This window comes from Halichoerus grypus, chromosome 4, assembly GCF_964656455.1.
Source record: "Halichoerus grypus chromosome 4, mHalGry1.hap1.1, whole genome shotgun sequence".
Lineage (NCBI taxonomy): Eukaryota > Metazoa > Chordata > Mammalia > Carnivora > Phocidae > Halichoerus > Halichoerus grypus.
The window spans coordinates 18,432,699-18,453,981 of NC_135715.1; the positions used below are offsets into that span (position 1 = coordinate 18,432,699).

The window sequence follows — 21,283 nt, forward strand, 5'->3', positions numbered from 1 at the left end:
TTTTGCTTATTTTGTTAATTCAGTGAAAAGTATTTGATCTACATATGTTTTACAGAAGTATATGGCTAAAACAATTATTTTTCCTGAGGGGAAAATAATCAAATTTTGTACATCAAATAAAGATGAAGATGCTTCACCTGATTTCTTAGCTCCCCATAATGCTCGTGCTTCTTGTGGAATAAGTGATTATCAGCAATAACAATGTAATGGGGGATCTTGATCCCCATGGGCCAAACCCACCATCTGAAATTCTACTCATTCCCTAGCTTGCTAGAGACAATTCCTACCATTTAAAGTACTTTTTATTTTTTTTTTAAGATTTTATTTCTGGGGCGCCTGGATGGCTCAGTCGTTAAGTGTCTGCCTTCGGCTCAGGTCATGATCCCAGGGTCCTGGGATCGAGCCCCTCATCGGGCTCCCTGCTCCGCGGGAAGCCTGCTTCTCCCTCTCCCACTCCCCCTGCTTGTATTCCCTCTCTCGCTGTCTCTCTCGCTGTCAAATAAATAAACAAAATCTTTAAAAAAATTAAAGGTTTTATTTCTTTATTTCAGTGAGAGAGAGAGCGCATGAGCAGGAGGGGCAGAAGGAGAGGGAGAAGCAGGCTCCCTGCTGAGCAGGGAGCCCGACACAGGACTTGATCCCAGAACGCTGGGATCATGATCTGAGCCAAAGGCAGCCACTTAACCCACTGAGCCACCCAGGTGCCCCTTAAAAGTACTTTTTAGTTTTACAACTGTATTCAGAAAACTTCTGGGAAGATGCATATTAGATGAAAGGTGAAGTTATTATACATATGTTAATAGTTGTGGTTAGAAAAATGCTAATATGATTAACAACTCTCATCCTAGATAAGCTAAAACCTCATGTTATACCAGAATAATATACAAATACAAAAAAAGTAAACCCAACCAAGTTTACCAGTACAACAATAATGGGCAAATTACAGAACAAGATAGGGCAGGCACCTTTACACACAGCAGGTGTCCTAGAGAATGGAGAGGTAAAGGGGCGCAGCATGGATGGTGCTATGAAGGATAACACTGATGGGGCATCATGGTATGAGCCCCAGGGCATCCCAAGGCCACTCAGGTTTTATGTAAAGCTCAGGATAATTTTATTTACATGTCCTAATAGAATACATTATTTCCTTATTTTAGGGTAGGAAAAATGTGGCCTTACTGATATCTGGGGAGTATCACAGCATCCAGGTTAGCTCTTCACTGATCAAGAGAAGATCAGCAAATACAAAATATTCACGTGTGCGCGCGCACACACACACACACACACACACTGTCAAATTCCCCCCTTGTCACGCAGAGTCGACCGCAGGCCTTGAATTCCAAAAGTTGGTTCTGGGTAAGTTCAAAACATGTGAAATCAGTCTGAATTTCCTGCCAACACAAGACACCAAAATTTCTAATGGTTTTGGTTTTGGTTTGTTTAAGTTAGACAAGTAACAAATGACAGCATTTGAGCATTTCACAAAGGTGAAGAGGTATAAAATATTTATGTGTGTCACAGCAGGTAATATTTTGGCAATTGTTTTTCATTTATCTTGCCTAAATTATACAAAAGCAAATTCCACTTCAAATAGTAAAGCTGAGTGAAAGAAAACAAAGCTATCTCCTCAGCTTTATTCCTAAGTGGAAGGAATGAGGAATTAAGCATTCAGAGAAGAACAATAATAGAGATTGGAGGAAAGAATCAATAAATAAACATTAATGTATATAACATATTTAGTATGCAAAGGACTGCTAAGGAATAAAAATAATAATAACAGTAACAACAATAGGGGCGCCTGGGTGGCTCAGTCAGTTAATGGCTGACTCTTGATTTTGGCTCAGGTCATGATCTCAGGGTAGTGAGATCTAGCCCCTTGGGGGGCTCCATGCTCAGTAGGGAGTCTGCTTGAGATTCTCTCCCTCCCTCTGCCCCTCCCCACCTCAAGTAAATAAATAAATCTTTTTTTAAAACCCAAAAACAACAATAATAGATTTTTGCAAATGTCTCTCCAGGATTTAAACACCTAACATGGTTTGCTAGACCACATTCCTAAACATAGCCTAGAAAGGCCCCCAGGTTGTGAACACTCGTTCCCTCCCACCCGCTCCAGCCTCATCTCAGGTAACACTGCCCATTGTACCCTTCCCTTCACACACTGGCCTCTTCAGTTCTTTATAGTCACCAAGTGCCCTCTTGCGTCAGAACCACTCTCCATGCTCATCTCTCTGAATGGGACACTCTCATCCTACATGTGCTCACCCACACATGTGGCAAACACACACCTTCTCTGAATTCATTCCCATCTATTTTTCTTTACATTTGAACTCGGTCTTCCCACAGGAACTTTCCTTAATCTCCCAGACAGCTCCTCTCCCTATTATATGCCCCTAAAGTGCCTCATGCCTCTCTATTGCATTTATTGTGGTCACAACATTATATTCCTTCATGTGATTGCTAATTAATTAGTCCCCTCATCTAACTGTAAAGCTCCAAGTGAAGGAATTTTGCTCATTTTTAAAAGATTTATTTATTTATTATAGAGACGGAGAGCATAAGCAGGGGAAGGGGCAAAGGGAAAGGGAGACAAGCACACTGCCCGCCGAACATGGAGCCCAATGTGGGGCTCAATCCCAGGACCCTGAGATCATGACCTGAGCCGAAACCAAGAGTTGGACACTTAACTGACTGAGACCCAGACGCCCCAATTTTTGCTCATTTTTATATCCCAGTTGACCAGTACCATGCCTAAAAAATCAGACACTCCATTTTTATCCATCAAACCAATAGTTGAGGATCCATTGTATATATACATTATCTCACTTAATCCTCACATTAACCTTATGGTGTAGGGACCATTACTATCACATTTTACATATGAGGAAATGGAGATAGAATGAAAACTGCCCACTGTCACATACCTATGCACTACAAAATGGCGGAGCTGGTGTTTGAAAATTGGCAGTGATTCCCAAACTGTCTTCTTCACCATCACTCTACTGAGAAGAAAGCTGGAGTCTTAAATCTATAAATAGTTCATCTACAAAAATAACTGGCCATTTTTGATTCTTGTTTGGATTCTTCTTCTTCTTGAAAGAAGTCATCTGTTTGGTCAGTTGCAAGAAACTAAATTTTTGGTTAGGAACCATCCGAGGAGTTTTACTCAAAAACAAAATAGGCTAAAATATAACATTATAGAGGTGCCATTTGCACTTTCACCCAATTTTAAATGGTGGGAAGTACAATTAGAAAGTTACTACAAGGGGTACCTGGGAGACTCAGTTGGTTAAGCACCTGCTTTCCACTCAGGTCATGATCTCAGGGTCCTGGGATCAAGCTCCACGTCCAGCTCCTTGCTCAGTCCTCTCCCTCTGCCCCTCCCCACCACTCATGTTCTCTCTCTCTCCCTCTCTATCTCAAATAAATCAATAAAATTTTAAAAATAAACACTTAAAAAAAAAAGAAAGGTACTACAAGTTCCCTTGGCTGCTATCTTAAACATAATGTGGGAGAGAACCTATCACGTCTCACAGCTGAGTAAGCATGGACAGCAATGTAGACCACTCAGGAGCAAATACATCCCTCGAGTTGATGAGGATCTACATGGATTAATCCCAACTTTCATTTAGAATCTTGGACATTGATAATGACAACGTAACACTAAACTCCAAACCAAATCAGGACCGTAAATTCAAAGATCTAGTTATGTTTAATTGGCACAATATGTTCATCAGTATTCAGAGTTGGGGTAGCAGTGGAGGGAAAGAGTCCACAAGACACTGTTCTCTGGCTTCCTACTGTATCAGTCCAAAAGACAGACAAGATGAACCAAACGCCCTCAGGGAAAGGACCATATCTTACATTTTGCTCACAGTATAAGCACAAAGGACATAATAAGCTGCTTGTTGATAAAACACCCAACATGGGAGGCTACAGTTCCCCCATCGTAAACAGAACAAGCATCCTAAGAAAGCAAAGCCAGATGGATCCCAAACAGACACCATATAGGTAACAAGACTTATTTTTAAAATATTTCAAAGTCTGGCTTCAAAGAACATGGCATGACTAAGGATGCTATGAAACAGCAAGAGGACATGACCCAGGCTCAGAGGCAGTAATTCTGTTTCTGAACAAAAAAATCAAGCTTTTCGAGAATTCAATTACTAAAAACGAATGAAATTAAAAATAAAACAGCAGGCTTCTCATTGAAGGGACCTTCAACCAGAATTTTGGGGGCTTTTCCTCTTCTCTCATCCAGAAGTGGCAGTATTGGTGAATATGTCTTCTTTTCTGTTCTCCAGCCTGAGAAACTGTTACAGCCATCTCCCTGCTTATGTACAATTTTTTTTAAATGTGTTAAAATAGTAGCACTGGGAGGCATTCTGGAAAGATGGCAGCCCGTGAAGGCATGGTTTTCACTATCTCCAAATCCCCACATGAACCAGATGAAACAACTAGAAAATAAATCCAAGAAATGTAACAAAACTAGATGACAGAGTATTCCCACAGTTTCAAAATATAAACAAGGTGGAGGGAAACTAACAACAGCCATAGATTTTCACTGTATCACATTCTGGACAGCAGGTAGAAGAATGAAGCAGTGGGATAATGTCTGAAGAAACTGAGTACAGGAGAACCCCCAAAATAGCCAACAGAATTCACAGGAAAGGACAGAGGGCCAATTTGAGAATAGCAGCTGAAATAGGAAGAATTAGCCCTCTTGATTATTGGGTGTGTGCAAAGGACCCACGATAGAAGGGAGAGAATGGTCTGGAGCAATCCGGACCTCTGTGAACTCTCAAAACATATGGAGCAGGCTCTTTTCCAGGACAAAACTCCACACAGAAGAGAAACTTCTGGAAGTGGGATCAAAATTCAACAGAATAGGGATCCAAGAAACATAAAGAAGGTCTAGATCAATGTGAGAAGGGAAATAAAGCCAAGAAATTTCAGAAAATAAGCATCTATATTTTTAAGTGCTACACAGAAACAGAAGTCATTTTGTAAAGTTAGGAAAGCTTTCCTGAAGCCTGTCTCAATCTAAATGTCCAAAAAAATACTTCATATAAAATGAACAATAAAAAATACTGAAGTCAAATCTCACACAGAGTTATCATAATAAAAAAGACAATAATGAACAGAATAATATCCCCACAGACAAAGAAAGCATTCTAGAAAGATACACACCTAAAAAAAAAAAAAACAAAGATAATGAAAGAATAACGCAAATTAGAATCAGAACACCTCAGCTATGAGGCGACCATACTCAGGAAAGAAATAAAGATGAAAGAAAAAATTCGGAGATGAAAACTAAAACAGAGCGAAACAGGATCCAGTCACACAAAGGTAATGCCTGAGGAAAGGAAAAGATAAAAAAAAAAAAAAAAGAAATTTTGAAAAATCAAAAAATGAAAGGATTTAAAAGACAGTAACAATAAATATTGCTGGTAACATTAGCTGTGGAAGAAGAAAACAGGAAAAATACTAAAACTGTATTTTATGTTATGCTACAACTGTTTGTGGTATGATATGAGATAAGACAAATAATTACAGAGTATTCAAATTCTGTTCTCTAATTCTATCCTGTATCTTTGAAAATCAGGATTGTTTAGTGTGGAAGAAAGGATATAGAGACATGAAGAAGTAAAGTAGAATTCTGTAATCTTGAATTTGAATTGAAGAATCAATATGAAATTATGAAAAATTTTACCTTCAAAAATACGTATTTCCTAGCTTCACTGAAAAGGCCTAGAAACAATGACCAACTGAGTGGCAAAGGGCATCCCTTGTGCCCAGATTATCGTCTTGCAGTATCATTTCTCTCAAGAAGAAATGAGTGCTTCCTAAAGAAATGCCTCATTCTAGGTCTGGGGCAGGAAATACAGAAGATGACAAACTAGCTAAAGCATCTTGTCTACCAGATAGCAAAGAAGCTATCAAATAACTAGCCGGGTCTCAGGAAAAGGATTCAGGAGCTATGTTAGCCTGCTAGGGTTGTCATAAAATACCACAGACTGGTCAGTTAACAACAGAAATTTATTTTCTCGTGGCTCTGGACACTGGAAGTCCAAAATCACAGTGCTGGCAAGCTAGGTATCTCTTGAGAACTATCTCCTTGTCTTGCAGATAGCCATCTTCTCTCTGTGTCTTTCCATGGCCTTTTCTTAGCACATGTGTACTCTTGGTATCTTTTCTCTCTTCATATAAGGACACCAGTCATATTGGAGTAGGACCCATCCTCATAACTGTATTTAACCTTCCCTCCTTCCTTAAAGGCCCCATCTCTAAATAGAGCCATATTGGGTGGTAGGGCTTCAACTTAGGAATTCGGGGGTGGGGGTGGCAAGGGGGAGACACAATTTAGTCTAACACAGCAGTCAATTTCAAGCGATCTCTACTGGCTAAACATGGGACAATCTGAGCTTCAATAACAATGACTGTTAATGAGTTGCAACTAGTCAAATACACTTAAATCCAAGGCTTTTCTATTTCTGTGCTTTATTTTATAATAAAGAAGAGTTTTAAAATAGAATGGCTAGTTGATAGTATACATTCTCCTTTTGTTTCAAACATTTACTCTCCCCTAGTCAACTTACAGGATTTCTGTACTTGTAGCACAAACCAGCTTTATTGATGGTTGAGGGAGAAAAGAGCCCTTGGTACCAAGACACTGAGATCAAGATATATTTCAGGATCACCGGAGTAGATGTTACATGTCATAAAATACCAAATGCTCACCAGACGAAAAGAGGACCTTGGAATTAAGAGTAGGAAGGTTAGACTGGTAAACTTGCTCCTCCTACCTTTTCTGAGATTATCTTCTTGCCATAAATTCTGAAAGTGATAGGAGTTTGTAAAATGTTATGTGGTGAAACGGTTCTGACTGAGTCAAATGTTTTCCTTCACCTAGCTGGAATGAAAAATACTGAGGTCCATGAATCCAGCAAGAATCATGACAATGGCATTGGGTCTGCTGGGAACTGGCGGGTATCCGTTCCCCCTTCTGGAATTTCCTTGTCAGTTTCACCTATCCCTCACTCACACACATGCCATTCAAATGACATCGACAGGCATACACACGTATATACGTATATACAGTGATGAGTCTAGATTGGTTAAAACATAGCATCCTATCCTGTCGGCACAGTGATTGAGTCAGAAATAGGCAGCCAGTCACAAGAAAGAAATGCAAGAAGATATTTGCTGGGGCCTCCAGGAAAGCAAAGCTTTCTCTGTCCTGCTGGAACTGAATTTAATGATGCAAGGATGCAGGGCCTGCGGGTGCCACAGCACTCGACAGCTCAGAGTGAAGCCTGGATCTACCTCAGCCTCTTCTGTCACCTGCCGCAGAAAGAGACCTGGCCACTACGACAGCACTAATAGTACCCGGGTTGCAGCAGCCTAACCATGCCACTCTCTGTTGTGCTTTATTCCAGAACTTCAAAAGGACTTGATATTAAGTGGAGGGTCGAACAGCACCCACTCAGTGCCCTCTCCAGTGTCCTGCCCTGAAGTGGTAATAAACTTTTATGTCCAAGAAACAGGAAGAAGGGTCCCACCGTCAGTATGACGGTGCCACCAACAGAGCGCAACCATTAACTCTGGACAAAATGCAACGTTCGATGACCTGAAAGCTCCAGGGAGTGAATGAAAGAGGAAAGATTCTGGAACGGAGTCACCATTTAGAAGAAGGGAAAAGCCATAGGGTTCGTTTCCCATCTCTGTGGCTTTTAGTCTGAGGGCAGCCCATCTATAAAGTGACTAAATTCCAATTTTAAAAAACTCAATCTTTTTAGGACCGAAGCACTAGATGATAGAAATCCAGGCAATCACAGTGGCTGGAAAGTGAGCAAGGAACACCAGCCAAGAGAGGGCCAGAGAGACGGAACCCCAACTGCTGTATGTACAGTCTGCCCAAATCTCTGGCTAAGCCCTAAACCGCACCTCACATGGCCAGGGCCGACTCCAAGTTGTCCCGCTATGGGCAAGCTAAGGAAAACGGACTCGATTAGAACTGCAGTAGCTTCCCAAGAGGCACAATTGACAGTTTGAGTCCAACCAGAGTTAATTCTCTCCCAAGACAAACATAGTAACACTCTTTGGAGGAATATAATAGAATCCAGAGACACCAATAACGTAACATTCACAGTGTCCGGGGGGGGGCAATTTAAAATAACTGGACATATGAAGCATCTGTATAATGTGACCCATTTTTAAGAGATAAGACGATAATTCAGATCAACACGAGATGATCCAGATGTTAGAATAAACAGGGAAGGGCTCTAAAGAGCTATTACAACTCTGTTCAACGAAGTCAAAGGAACATGTGCTCTGAAAATTTAGAGTAAGATACCTCAGGAGGGAAAAAGAAACTACGAAGAAAAACAAAATGGAAATTTGGTAACTGAAAAATTTAATATGTGGAATAAAAACTTTACTGGATGGGCTTGACAGCTAAATAGAAATGATAGAGGAAAGACTCAGAGAACTTTAGGAGAGACCAGTACAAAGTATCCAATCTAAAGAAGAGAGAAAAACTGAAAATACATACAGACCGACAGATATAAAGAGTGCCTCAGAGAGCTGTGGGAGAATATCAGAAAAATCTAACCTATAAGACTGGAGTTCCAGAAGGCAAAAAGAGAGAAAATACGGCAGATAACACACTCCATGAAATAATAACTGTAAATTTCCCAAATCTGGTAAGAACCACGAATCAGCAGATTTTAAAAGCTCATTGAACCCCAAGCACAATAAATACGAAGAAAATCATGCCTAAGCACATTATAGTCAAACTACTGAAAACCAAAGATAAAAAGAAAAAAAAAGAAGCCCTGTATGTGAACCAAGGGGAGAAAGACAGGAGATAAGGTAGGTTCACACACGCCTCCTAGGTCACACTTAGGAGGGATTTTCACAATGAAGAAAGGAAGCAGGGGAGTAACATGATTTGATTTGTTCTCACAAGTACACCTAATTGCTATTTTGAGAATCAGTATTTCTGTATTGCAAATGAGACTTAAGGTTTGGGTAAAAGCGATGAGAAGTGGTTGGATTAGACATCCACTGAAGGTGGAAGATAACTTGGATGTCTTGGATGGGATTTGGCAGGTAAGAAAGAAACAGGAATTAAAGACGGCCCTAAGATTTCAGCCGGAGAAACTGGATGCATAATGGTACCGGGAACAGAAAAGGAGAATGTGCAGAAAGCACAAGGAGGAGCGGCTGTGCAAGGAGCCTCGGAAAGAGATCCAGATTGAAGCTGTGAATGTGGGAGTTTGAAACACAAAATAGTACTAAATACTGAGAGTTTCAATGAGACCATGTAGGGGAAGAGTTTAGTTTATTAAATTTAGAGGGTTTCTCACCCTTAGGCCAGACAATTATTTTTTTGGTTTGGGGGTTTTTTGTTTTGGATTTGGGTTTTTTGTTTTGTTTTGTTTTGGGGTTTTTTGTTTTGGGTTTGGGTTTTTTGTTTTGTTTTTTTGTGGGAGAGCTGTCCTAGATGTGGTAGGGTATTTTAGCAGCAGTCTTGAACTCTACCCCCCGGATGCCAGTAGCAACCCCTCCGCCTTGCGTCTCCAGACATTGCTCAATGTTCCCCCTGGGCATACGCAATTGCCGCTGGGTGAGAAGCACTGGCCAAAGACAAAGCTTATCGATAGGAATTGGAGCGGAGGAGAAGCTCTTCAAAAGGACCTGAGAAAGAGCCTTCGATGAGGCAGAAGGACAAAAGCAGGGGAGGGGGACGGAAGGAAAAGATGATGAAGACCTGCTTTCAAGAAGGGAGAGATCTGTTCTGCTGGGGAAAGGAGCCGCATTCAAGAAAGCCTGTACTTTTCTAAGATTGTAATCATCTGGGTTACCATTTTGGTTGTTTTCTTGACTCTAACTAGATTATGACTACATGAACAGTCACACTGCATTTGAGATATTATTAACAATAAGAAATAATTACAAGGTCATTTCAACTCAGTGAAAGCTGTTCTGCTACAACTTGCTGAACAGGGTAGTGTCCACTCCTTTCTAACTTCTGCCAACCGTGACCGGAAGGGGTCCCTAACAGTCCCTGATATTGCCCTGCATCCTGGTGCTTACCTGAACATTTGCTTTTGTGCATTTAATTGATTCTATTTAATTTATTTTTTTCTCCTGAGATGGCAAGCTCCAACTAAGGACCACCTTTGCCTTGTTTCCCAGTGTGTTGTACGCAACCAGCACAGTGTCTGGAGCGAAAGATCTTCAACCGAGCATTCGTCTCCTCCCTTTTCTCCTTATTAGCACATAAATATTTTGTAAGAAAACTAAGAAGATACTTTCATGGCTTAAAATTAATGAGACAGTTTTTTTTAAAGATATATTAATTTGAGGAGAGAGCATGCACGCAAATGGGGAAGGGGAAGAGGGAGAGAGAGAATCTCAAGCCAACTCCCCACTGAACGCAGAGCCCCACGTGGGGCTTGATCTCACAACCCTGAGATCATGACCTGAGCCAAAACCAAGAGTCAGACACTTAATGGGCTGAGCCACGCAGGCTCAGAGATAGTTTTAAATATAGATCTAGGATAAACATATCACTGAGGACATTCAAAACTGGTTCAATAAACCTTTTAAAATAGTATTAGTGATTATTGTACATTTTACAAATATTGCTCATAATAATGTATTGCTGGAAGTTAGAGATTCATCCACTTTTATGAAATACAGGCATTGTCCTATAAAAGTATATACTGATATTATTCATTAAAATAAAAAATTTTTTTCAGAAGAGTATTAAGTGTTTCAGCTATAATGAGTTCTTTTGGTTCTGGATTCAATAAAAAATAAGTAACATTTGGCAACCTACAAATTTAGACAAATAGGATCAACATAATATCCACAGGTAGAACAGTAATGCTATGTCTCATGCATATAAATGGCATCATTGATCCTTCAACAGGTAATATACTCAGAGTTGTCTTTCCAGCCATGGTTGATCAACATTTATACAAAATCACATACTTAAATCTTTACTTTTATAACCAATAACAAGCATTTCTAATATGAATGTATATATTCTATGTCTATAAAGCAGAGAAAGTTATGCTAAACAGAATGCTTTCTCAAACTTACAGTCATGAATTAGGAGACAATGCTCTACAACATGTTAACCAGCTCAGGAGACAAAAGGCCTACATATTTTAGATAGATAGATAGATAGATAGATAGATAGATAGATAGATGTAGATATACATATATCTATGTATACACGTATATCTATATATATCAATATATAGATATATGTAGCCTGCTACCTGAGTGTGAAAAAAAAATGAATTGCAATCTCATCCCCTCAGTTTCTTTTACTTTTTTTTAAGTTTTATTTATTTATTTGACAGAAAGATAGAGCCAGGGAGTACAAGCTGGGGGAATGGCAGAGGGCCAAGGAGAAGCAGGCTCCCTGCATGCGGGGCTAGATCCCCAGGGGCCAAACCCACCATCCGAAATTCTACTCATTACCTAGCTTGCTAGAGACAATTCCTACCATTTAAAGTACTTTTTTTTTTTTTTAAGATTTTATTTCTTTATTTCAGTGAGAGAGAGAGAGAGCATTAGCAGGAGGAGGGGCAGAAGGAGAGGCAGAGAGAGAAGCAGGCTCCCCGCTGAGCAGGGAGCCCTGCGTGGGACTCGATTCCAGGACCCTGGGATCATGACCTGAGCCAAAGGCAGACACTTAACCAACTGAGCCACTCAGGTGCCCCTCATCCCCTCAGTTTTAAAAGAGCCCCCAAGTTATTCTATTGCTCTTTCACTAACTCTCCTAAAAAAAGACCACCTGCACTATTTCTCTGAAGGAAACCAGGCCCATGCATTAGAGCTCCTCCAAGCTAGGCTGAAGCTGAGATTCTGAACTACCTGACCAAACAATAAAGCATTATTTATCTATTTGTAACCACTGATGGATATGGGCTAAAAACCTTGCTGGTGGTGGGGCTAGGGGTAGGGAAGGAGAAGAAATTCCCATTCATAAACAGAGCTCAGGCCAAAATGACTTCTCAGGGTACGATTCCTGTGGGATCAGCCCACCTCATAATAACTTTGCTTTCCTCTGAGAACTGCTCTATCAATACCTCCATGAGAGAGGCCCCTGACAGCACACGTGTGTCATGGGACATCACATGTGATTAGAGTTTGTTCCACTAAATGTGAATATGTGATGCAAACAGAACCAACTAGATTGTTGCATCTGAGAATGTAGAATTGGAACACAGAAAAAGTCGAGTCTGTTCACATCAGAGCTGTTTTATATATAACTTAGGAGTGAAGTGTCCTGGAGACAAAAGGCAGAATGTACAAAGTAGAGAAATGAAGGAAAAGTGTCAGGGCTCTCTATAGATCATGCTTTATTTAGTCCTTTTCTGGGGCCCAACGATTACCTATAACTTGAGGGTTTGTAAGATACATCTAAAGGCTTCTAATAAATTATTTTTGTATTAAACAAACCAAATTAGATTGTGTTTCTTGTAACCAAAGTGCCTCAGCTCATACTCTAACGAAGGGGGTACCAAGAAAGGATGGTTTGATCAATAAGTTATATAGAAGGGCCTTGGGAATACTGATTACATGACCAAAGAAAAGCCCAGCCAACTCAGCCAGCCTTAGAAATTGTGGGTGAACAGGCAGAGTGGTTTTGGGTACAGAATGGTGACTGGCACTCAAAACTCACAAAAAATCACCAGGGCTTTTTTGTGTGCCTAGAAATAAATAATGTACTAAAAATCAACTCTATTACTTCACATTTCACCAGCTCTGCTATGGGAGCTCCCACTACCAGCACGTTTGTTTAACACACACACTAAAAGGAACTGTGTCACCCAGATGTCTGTGAATAAAAATAAACAAAAATCCATCTCAAACGGGCAAAAATCCACAAGGGATTTAATTGGTACAAAAGACTGAAAGTATAAAGTAAATTTTAAGCAACCTTTGGCATTGCTGCTTAAACAGTTTCACAGAAGACTTGTTTCCTCTCTGTCTCGCCACTCTGTCTTCCATAGGTTTTGCTCCATCCTCATTTGCCCCATAGTGAGCACCCCCGAGAACTTTAGCCTCAAGTAAAAAAAAAAAAAAAAAAAAAAATGTCTGCTGTGATTCAGTCCACACCACTCAGGAGAAGAGAAAATATAACTTCAAGTAGTCCTTCTAGAAGAAAGAAAAAGCTTCTCTCTCTCAAAAGTCCAAGCAAACTTCACATTTTATGGGCTCTGGCTGGCTTAAGTGTCCATATCCAAACACTCTTTATGGCCAAACATGAATTACGTCGATTGGTTTAAGATCATCAGAAATTGGGGGCGCCAGGGTGGCGCAGCCGCTTAAGGACCCAACTCTTGGTTTCAGCTCAGGTCGTGATCTCAGGGTCATGAGACTGAGCCCCACGTCGGGCTCTGCACTCAACTCGGAGTCTGCTTAAGATTCTTTCTCCCTCGTCCTCTGCCCCTCCCCCCAGCTCTCTCTCAATCTCTCTCCCTCTCTCTAAAATAAAATAAATATATCTTTAAAAAAAAGGATAATCAGAATTTCAAGATTGGGTCAATCCTACTCAAACTGCATGTCTGAGATGTGGGTAGTCTGGTTTCAAAAAAAAAAAACAAATCTAGGGTACAGTCATGGTGACCAAAAAATGGCACATGACCCCTACAGGAGCAACTGACTTCTCATTCCACACAGGAGCGCCAACTCCTATAGCACCGCTCAAGTCCAAACTACTATGGATACACAAAACATGTCTTGGGGTCTTTTGGAGATACTGACTGGGGATGGGAAAAAAACAATCAGGGATAGAGTTTCTACATTGTCAGGTAGATGCTTCTTAGTACTGAAATATGGGCTTATTTGTCCGTGCAATAGCACTTATTCCCTCAAAATGGTACAACCAGAAGATCTGAGGTGTGCAGCTCATCTCGTTTCGTATCTGTCTTCTACTGGGTGTTCTAAAGTAGTAAGACGGTAGGAGAATGTGAGAGCTCAGGGTATGTAGCAACATCTTCTTAGGAAGGCAAAATAATCAAGTCATGAAACGGCTGGTTAGATTTTAGGAGTTAACAGGGAAGAAGCCCATTATAGAAAGGAGATGTCTCATGACCTGTATACTAGTTAATAGAAGATATATAATTATACAAAGAGCTCCTCCATATGTAGAAGGACAGGTAGAAAGGAGGCCCAAGAAACTCTTTAGAGCAGAAGTGAGCAACTCTTTCTGTAAAGTGCCAGATAGTAAATATATACATTCAACTTTAAGGAGAGACAGTCTCTGTTGTAATAATTCACACCTGCTCCGTCAACAATGCACAAATGAATAGGAATGGCCAGATTTGGCCCGAGGGCTGTAGTTTGCCCCTGATTTAGAGAACTAAGAAGTGTAGAATAATACAGTGGCATGTTCTGAAGCTCAAGGAAGACCTTGTTCTTATATTCTAAGAGAATGACATGTAGAATAATAAAATTTCACTAGTAATAACAACAAAAACCCAGCTATCACATAAAAGGAATAGAGAGAGCCATGACATAGCTTCTGCTAAAATTCCAAATACTCAGAATCTCTTAATCTTAAGAGATTTGAAGATAGATTTACCTGACCACCTCCAGAGAGTGACGACCACCTGGCTGACCAGCAAGCCTCAGTGCACACAGAGTCCTGACCCATCGCGGGAGCTCCGAGGCCCGCTTAGCCCACTCCACCTCCTCACCCCACCCCACCACACAATGGTGGAACCCCGACTCCAGGCCACGGCTGGATTCTGGGCTGAAACCTACTACTAATGTTTGGAGACACTACCGGACTAAAACTCCTTTGCCTCATATCCTAGCTTTTCTTGGCCACTTCTTAGACTACAAAACCCTCTGGTATTCTGTCTGATAATTTCACCCTCACGGTGCTCACCTCCTCCAACAAGCTACACAACCCTTACCCTCTCTTCTGGACCCAGGTTGTCCCCTGTGTCCATCCCCTTCTCCAAAAGCTTCCTTGCATCCTCCTACCCCAACCACAATCTGGTTTTCCCCTGCAATCCCATCACACCCAAGAAGTTTATTCTCAAACCTGGCACAGATGAGGGTTCTCTCCTCCCTGCTCTCCGATGGGGATTTCAGTCAATTTCTTCTCTGATCTCTTCTACAAAACTTTCTCCTTTGAGACTTTCACTGATAGTTTCACCTTCTCCCCCCTGCTCATTGCTGTCTCCCTCCCCTCCTACAACCAGAAGTTCATTCCCATCCCTATCTCACATTCTCTTCAGATGTCCCCACGGTCCTGAGTCCCCAGGCTCCTGCGATGATTCTGAGTTGCTGCTTCTACAGAATTCTTGCCCCCGGCCTGCATTTCACCCCCCAAGACCAGCCCTTTCCCTCTCTCTGTCTCGCTCTCGCTCTCGCTCTCTCTCCTGTGCCAAACCATAATAACCCAATCCCATCAATTCCTTCCCCTTCATTTCTATTTCCCTAGTTCCTCACCACCACATAAATGCACACATACACAGAGAGGGAGAGAGCATTTGTGTGGTAGAAAGTACTAATGACTTAGGGAGTTTTCAGAGCAGAAGTACAGTGACTAAATACGCAGTATTAGACATTCTTATTCCTATATCCCTCAGCCATCCTGATGTGGGTTCTGCCTACTTCATCTTCCTGCTTTATAATCTTTCAACAAACTGAAATAGTTCCTCCATTTGTATTATGCAGAGAAGTTGAGTTCGGGGTGCTTCTATGTATGTCTCTGGCAGTTTTTAAAACAGGGCTCCAAAATTCTTTACCCCTCTCCCCATCAAGAGGTGAGATCTAGGTCCCCTCCACTTGAATCTGGATTCTGTGATTGCTTGACAAAAAAAAATATGACAGAAGTGCATCTGTGCTGGTTTCTAGGCCCCGAATTTAAGAAACTGGCATTTTCCGTGTCTTGTTTCTTGAGGCGCTTGCCCTTATAACCCAGTCATGCTGTGAGGACCCCCAAGGCACCCCATTTGTCGAGATCACCTGCAATGGCCATATGTAGATAGTTCAGAGCAATGCCCAGCTGAGGTCCCAACATTCAACTAGCATAACCACCAGACATGTGAGCGAGGTCACCTGCGGATGATTCCAGTCCCCAGTCCCATTGAGTCACCCACAGCTTTCTTTCAAGTCTCCCCAGGTAAGGTCCCAGGTATCATGGAGCAGAAACATGCCATACTCTACTTGAGTCCCTGACCCATAGAATCTGTGAGCACAGTGGGTTTACACCAGTGACTTTGGGGAGGCTTGTTACATGGCAATATAAGTTGATTCATGTGATATGGAGGCTGAGGAGTCCCACAGTCTGCTGCCTGCAAGCTGAAGACCAAGGAAAGCCGGTGGTGTAAATTTGAGTCAGAGCCCAAAGGCCTGGGAACCAGGAGTATCAAGGGTGTAGGTCCCAGACCAAGACCTGCTCAGGCAGTCAGGCTGAGCGAGAATCCAAACTTCCTCCACTTTATTGTTCTATCAGGGCCCTCAACAGGTCGGATGATGCCTACCCACACTTGCCAGTGGGGAGGAAGAGTTGGCATCCACTCTACTCTGATCCATCAGTTCAGATGCTAATCTCTTCTGGAAACACCGCACAGACACACCCACCAATGATGTTTAACCAGCTATCCAGGCATCCTGTCGTCCAGTCGAATTGATACATAAAATCAACCACCATACCTTCCCTAGCTTTTGACTCTCCATTCATTTCATTATTTCCTCTTGCTCCTTCAGTTTCACCTTCTGGCTTTCTCCCAGCTACTTTCTTATGGACAACACCACTCTCAGATTTAGGCAACAGTGTCCCTGTCCTGAGCCTCCAGCTGTACCCCTCCTAAGGCAGTGAGCCAGCCACATGTTCATCTGGATGGGCCCAATAGCTGTGACCGTGAAATCTGCCATTCAGACAGCCCTAAGTATACATTCATGTGCACGCCTGGAGCCTAATCTGTCTTCCCAAGGGCACACTTGACTATCAGTGTGGGCCTGGGCCTGAGGTATGGCCATGTGACTACATTCAGGCCAAAGGTATATAAATATAATCTCAGAGAAGCTCTTTAAAAATATTTATGATAGGCTTTCTCTCGTTCCCACTGTCCTTCTTTCCTACTGACAATTCCTAGACAAGCCTTAGGAGCCACCGATCTAGGATGGCAGCGCCACCCTGCAGCCCCGGGCTATTCAACTACAGAAAGTTACATTAAAAAATTAATCATCATCATCATCATCATCATCTTTATTTTTTGCATATATTGTGATCCCTGTTGCAGCATTTTAGCCTGTTGCCTAAAGAATGTAGTACCTCTAACCTTGTGCTGTTTCCTATCACCCTTTGTCCCATTGCCAGGGTGAACAATCCAACAAAATACAACAGTGCCATCCCAGTTTAAAATTCTTCTGCATGTCCCTGCTCCTCAAAACAGTGTTTCACAAAACACAAAGCAAAACAAAAAACCAAAGGTCTATAGATCTTCGCATTCAGATCGTTAATTAGAAGAAGGCAAATTGCTAAGGGACACTACAACTTCTGGTTTGCAGGCTAAAATTTGAGAGCCATTGACCTTTGCCTCATTTCCCACTTGGCTCCATCTCACACCATCAACTCCAGTCGCACTAAATTACTCGGAATCCTCTGAACACATAATGTTTTTCCATCATTTCCAAGCCTTTACACCATGTCTCTCCCTCGGGCTAGGGTGCCCTTGACCCCTCTCCTTCTCTATGCTTTCTACTAAAAACTTCCGCATCTTCCAATATTCAACTCACGCTTTTCTGAGGGTCCCTATTAGGATTAGCCAATCCCTACTTCGAACTCTATTCAACCCCTGCCCAATTCACTATCATATGATGTAAAATATTTTATCATAATATTATTCCATATCTTCTTCCTTCCTCTAAACTGTCAGCTTCTTGAGGACAAGTACCTTGTAACTTCTCCTTTATCCAGCAGCTAATTAGTGTTTGTCCAAGACAAACAAGAAAAAAAAAAAATGAAAGAAAAAAGAAGGTAATTCTGTTTTAGTCTATAAGTTGTCTTGAAGAGTAACTAAAATTTTTTTGATTAAAATAGATGCTCACAAATTAGGTAATCATTGAACGTACCATAGATAGGAATTTTCCTAAAACAAACTCAAAATTACTCAGGCACATAAAAAATGTCTTAAAAAGCTTTATGTTCAAGTAAGCATTTGTTTCTTCAGAACTACTTAAAATTTAGTATTAACAACAACAAAAAAAGTTCCTGAATTTTTTTAATTTAGAGAGAATAAAAGTGAGGGACAGGAAGTTCTTCCTAGTGGCTAAATAATGAAGCAGATGAACATCTAAATTTCACCCAGGAAATGGGGAAATTCTGGAGTAGCAGACACTACATCTGCAACATTACGAACCCAAAACTGAAATCCAGAGGAAGAAAATAGATAAATGGTATTTTGAAAATTGGTTACACTTCTCAGAGAAAAGTTGTGCTCTTATATTCAGATCCATTAAAATTAATCAAACGATGGATTAAAAACCCTAGCAAGTACCTGGTGTACCGCAGGCTATCAATAAATGGTATTTGCGTTTCTCTTCTCACGTAGCCATGATAACGAAACATCCCACTTAAGTGATAAATACATACTTCATTTTAAAATTGGCATTCTATTCAGATGACTGCTCTTGATTCAACTGAGACATCCTGTTTCTACCCACGGGCTCCATCCTTCCCCACATTCTCGTAACTGAATCATAGTCAAGGGTTCAATTAAGTCCCTAAAATCCATCCTGTAATCTGTTCAACATTTTTGATGCCTTTCCTTGTCTTGACTTACTCTCAGACCTGAATCCCAGGACCTAAATCATACTCCTAGTGTTTATTCCATTTCCAACAAAGGGGTCAATTCCTTCTCCCCAATGCTTATCAGATTGCAGCCCCCAACAGGTCCAGCATTTCCTAAGCCCTTGGAGCGTCAGTCACGGTCACAGTATTGGGCAGGGCTAAGTAAACAGCTGGTGCAGACCAACTGTTATGGTGTTTTGTCTTTAGAAAACACCATATTCTGGGACGCCTGGGTGGCTCAGTCGTTAAGCGTCTGCCTTCGGCTCAGGTCATGGTCCCCGGGTCCTGGGATCGAGCCCCGCATCGGGCTCCCTGCTCTGTGGGAAGCCTGCTTCTCCCTCTCCCACTCCCCCTGCTTGTGTTCCCTCTCTTGCTGTGTCTCTCTCTGTCAAATAAATAAATAAAATCTTTAAAAAAAAACCACCACCATATTCTGCTAGCCTTCGCCCACTGTACTTTCTGATCTGTTCCTGCCGTCAACCCCACCAAAAGAAGTCCACTTCTTGTCCCAAGAATGTCTGATAATTACATAACTGGCAGTGGTACTTACTTGTAGGCCGTGCCCCATAAATTCATAAATTCCAGGTTTGTTTACATAAACATCCTAGACAGACTTGCTATATCCTGTTGAAAGCATTCCATAGGTGACGATCTTCAGGAGAATCTTTTAGTGTCTTTAAAAATTTGACCTGATCATTTCTTCTATTCTAACAATTTCTTAATGTCAGTCTAACACTGTGTCGTCAGGCACCATTACAGTTCTCACAAAAGGAAGGCGTCTCCTCTCTATAGTCTCCTCCTGGCCAGAAGGACCACAGTCCAAATAGTCACATAGGTCTTGCCCATCAGTTAAAAACATCTTGCCTCCTGGCTTAAATTACTTATATCATTACATAATCTATTCTAGAAGGGCCTGTGGAAAACATCTTACCCATTACTTGTTCTTTCTCTCCAATAACTGCTTTAAGCCATGCAACTAATTGTATCATTCTTCACAGTGGCTAATAGGAAACCCAGAGCCAAAACGTTCAGTCCGGCTCACAAGCGTTGATGCCTCATTCTGTTAAAATGTATGTATTTCATGTCTTAACCTTATACTTGATTTCATGTTATTTTTCCTACTCTTATTTTTTGTATTATTTCTAGACTCGGATTAATAGTGCTTTTCCCACTGTTATTTTCAGACCCATATGGATTTCTGTGCATTGATTTAAACTAGTATTGGAAGAGCAATGATACAAACACATAAAATAGAAATCTATAGGTAACTGAAAACAATTAAGACACTGAATTAATTGCTTGACTTCTGACACAAATTACTAGCTCCTCTACGAGTTGTATAACTCACGCAGATAGAGAGTTAAAGGGGCCCACAGCATAAGCATGCATTAACGATGAGGTGAGAAGCGTATGTCATATGAACAGCCACACACAACATGCAGTATAATAAAGGTTATTCACACAGCCATGAGTTCAAGGTCAGTATGGTCCTCTTGTCTATCCGGACTGATTTCAGCTAGATGTACAACACAAAAAAATATATGGGAAATACCTTAATAGATTCCAGTTGCAGAAGAAAAAGAAAAAGAAATCCAAATCATATTGATTCTACCTCTAAAATAATTTTTAAATTTACTTCTTTCCATCCGTACTACCACCACTTGGACCCAGAACAGAAGTGTTAAGTGGCTACTCTACAGACAAGAAGGGTCTTTTTAAAATGCAAATTGTGGCACTTAGGCTGAAAAATTTCACATGGCTTTCTATTGCTCTTAGGATGAAGTTGAAAATCCGTAACAGCCAAGAAGGCCCCTGTGACTAATCTCTGCCTCACTGGGTCACCTCTTCTGCGCTCAGCCATCATTTTTTTTTTAAGATTTTATTCATTTATGAAAGAGAGAGAGAGAGAACGCATAGAGGGATAGAGAGAAGCAAACTCCCTGCTAAGCAGAGAGCCCAACCCAGGGCTCCATCCCAAGACCCTGAGATCATGACCCGAGCCGAGGCAGATGCTCAACTGACTGAGCCACCCAGGTGCCCTTCAGCCATCACTTTCTTAACCAGGTGGCATGTTCACAAAGCACGGACCCTGTAAAACAAACACACACGCAAGAATGACCAATTACACTCAGGCTTCTTCTCTTCCTCTCTGCAGAAATAACCCACTTGAAATGGGGGTCTGAATTAATTGTCTCCACTTCATTCTCCCACCAATCCTGCAATCTCAATTCTGACCTCACCCCTTCTCGGTTAAGGAAAACATCTGGATAACTGGTGAACTCCCAGTTGTCCAATCCAAGAGAAAATCATCCGTTTCTAATCACTCTTGACCTCTTTGTGGGATCCGACATGATGTGCTCCCTCTCTTTTTAAAACCCTCTCCTTTCCTTGGGCGCCTGGGTGGCTCAGTTGGTTAAGCGACTGCCTTCGGCTCAGGTCATGATC

The 21,283-nt window shown here is 41.4% G+C and overlaps 1 protein-coding gene across 9 annotated transcripts in view; it reads right to left on the bottom strand.

Moving 5' to 3' along the window:
- Positions 1 to 21,283, bottom strand: part of GPC5 (glypican 5) — a 1,368,657-nt gene that overhangs the window by 1,328,797 nt on the left and 18,577 nt on the right. The window lies entirely within an intron of this gene.